The sequence below is a fragment of the Amblyomma americanum genome, chromosome 1, assembly GCF_052857255.1.
Source record: "Amblyomma americanum isolate KBUSLIRL-KWMA chromosome 1, ASM5285725v1, whole genome shotgun sequence".
NCBI lineage: Eukaryota > Metazoa > Arthropoda > Arachnida > Ixodida > Ixodidae > Amblyomma > Amblyomma americanum.
In genome coordinates this window covers 121,174,327-121,177,335 of record NC_135497.1, presented here as the reverse complement: position 1 = coordinate 121,177,335, position 3,009 = coordinate 121,174,327, and positions in this window count along the sequence as shown.

Genomic DNA, 3,009 nt, shown 5'->3' with positions numbered 1-3,009 from the left:
TAGCGCCCGTGATCTCCTCCAAAGAAATGTCGACCTCCAAAAAATATCAAGATGCGACTCTTAAATTTAAGTTTAACGCCGACTAAGCATGCCCATACAGCCTAAAGGTCAGTTGGTGCGTGCGTGCGTGCGTGCGTGCGTGTGTGTGCACGCGCGCCGGTTGGGCGAAGCGTTTAAAGTAGAACATGTGAGGTAATAGCGTGACAGGAGCAGTGTTGGAAGCGAAACTTCTGCACACGACCGATCATCAACCAATGACAGCAATATGAAAAATGAGAGTACCTGTCACACGGTATGCCTGCTCGCTCATCCAGTCACGTAGCCTTCGCCGCCGTCTTCAATTCTGCCACGTGCAGGAGGCATACAGGCTGCGTCACCATTGCGTAGACCGATTGAGCAGTGTGCACTAATCGTTGAAAACAGAATTCAAAGAATAACAACTGACTTTTTAATGAAATGAAGGCCACTCCTGTCTGTGTGTTTTTGCTGCAATAACGGAAGTCCGCCTATTAAAAAATTCGGATACAAAGAACGCAATCCGCGTGACCACCACGTTAATTTGTACGTTCGAGCGACTACTTTTTTCCACTTGAAATATGTGCTGCTACCTCGCGTGTCATTGGTTATGTTCACATCCAAAAGGTGCTTTTCGTCAAAAGGAATAGGGGCATGACATAGAAAGGCCGAAGAGCCTTGCCAGAGTTGCTGTTATGCTGCTTATTAGTCATACAAAATCGTGTAAGGCCCGTTTCACATGCATGTGATTTTGTCATGCGACACTGCGAATTTCGTCGGTCTGCGACTGGGGAGGGCCGTCGGTCTATTCGCAGACGGCTTGCGATCGAGTTCCACCCGGTTGGAGTTCAGTCGCCGCGTTGGTTTGCTCGCTCTGCGACTGACCAATGGGGAGCATCTTAACTTGTGCTCCCGTGCCACCGCCGCCGGAAGTTCAGTACCGGAAGCGGCAAAGCCCCAAATGCAAACGGTGTTTTGGAGCGCTGTACGCACGTGGCCGCACAATCGGTGTTGTGGTTTTTCGAGCGCAGGCAGGGGCTACTAGTCGATATGGCATTCCACGCTGCGTCAAATGAACTGCTTATCGACGAAGTTGCCAAGCGACCGATTTTATGGAATATGTGTTCTAACGAATACAGGAAAAATTCCGACCAGACCGGTATACGGGAGGAGATTCGCGATGCCCTTCGACAGATCGACCCCACAGGTACGTACCATTTTTTTTGTCTACTGTTTCTGTTTTTGCAAACGGGTGTGGATTGCAGTGCAGAAGCTCTAACCGCGAGCGATTGTGATTTCTCTTATATGACAGTATACGGCAGGCGCATGTGAATAGCTGCACACGTGGATTCTCGGCGTTTTTCAGCCGCACGTTCTGCATCGTTCCGTTTTGCGAGGAAATAAACGCATCAATAAAGCACAATATACTGCACTCGTTATTAAAAGAGAAAGCGCGTATAGGCAAAACAATTCCTTTTGAATGTGCGACCGACTCGCTCAGCAGCACGTGCTCTCTAAATACTGTGCCCGGCTCGAGGCATGCAAACTTTTTCTCCTCCTTTGTTTACCCTCTGCGGCACCCATGTTGGCTTTGCACTTGCATTCCGGGGGGAAAAAAAGTAAATTTAGACTATCGTGAAGGGAAAACAAAAATCTGACGGCCTTTGTTCACGTGCGGAAGAGGCTTGTTTTTTTCTCATTAATTTTTTTGCCTAAATCTGCACTTTGTTTGTTCACGGCGAGGGGTCACGCCAGTACTCGTTTCGGTACGGCACAATCATGACTTATTTCACCGCTGACTTCAAGATTAATGCTCCAGTCTCTGCCACAAATTCCAATAGTCGTGAAGTGAAAAAATATCCGCGTGCTGTAAAATGTCAATGCGCACTAAAATATCTTAAATTATCACAATTATTCTGGGTCGTTTTGAGGTGCTGATATTTCTCTGCTGTCAAACGTCGTAAAACTCGTCACCGATTCCATTCGCGAACTGCTTAGTGCATGTTCACTGTTACTGGAGCGTGCAGTCCGGTCCATGCTTTGTTCCTCAGAGCTAACTCTGGGAACATGCTATACGCTTTGTGGCACACGCTGGAATTCATTTATTTTTTTTTCTTTATTTTTTTCCTTAACTAATTTTAACATTTTTTTTCAGTAACTGTGGACGTTGTGCAAGGCCGGCGGAGAAACCTAAAACACACGTACCGCAGAAAACTCAGAGATATCCTGAACTGCACAAGAAGCTGAGCAGGGGCCGTGCCCAAGAGCAAGGCCTGGATGTACCTAGAAAGAATGCGTTTCCTCAAAGACCAAATGGATATGCGGCAGTAAGTAGCACTGCAATATCTACAACCACACATTTTGCACAGATTAGATTTTACTTGCTTGTGTTTACCTTGAAATATACAAAAATGAGAAATTGATGTTTTGCAAACATTTTTTCTTGGTGCATTCTTCATCTAATATAAATGTGTGCGTTGTTTTACGTGTTATTTGATTTAATTCACATGCATGAATGGTAAGTTTGTAGACAGGCGGGTGTAATTCGCATGCTCTCGGCAAGCCGTGGTTTTCACAGTGCTGCCGCCAAACTCAATAAGCGAATTGCTATGTTCACTATGTAAATACTGTTTATGTATGGCGTTTCCTGCAGAGGACACAGCAGTATAGAGCCTGAGGTTGTCCTTGAAGAGGAAGAGGCAAGCCCGCGGCCACATTCCTGGTGAATGTGGCCGCGGGCTTGCCTCTTCCTCTTCCACAAAAATTTCCTCAAAGGACGGTGCTGGTCACCGTCCTTTGAGGAAATTTTTGTGGGCCCTGACCACGTATCCACCGACCAAGAGTCCACCGGCCATCCGCAACCCACTGCTTCACATGAACAGAATAGGACTTGTGCCTCAACGTCCTCAGATGCAAATGAGGCCTAAGAAGCGTAGAAACGAGCTGGATGCAGTAAATGCCCGGCTTGATGTTGTAAGGAACGCCTTAAGTGCC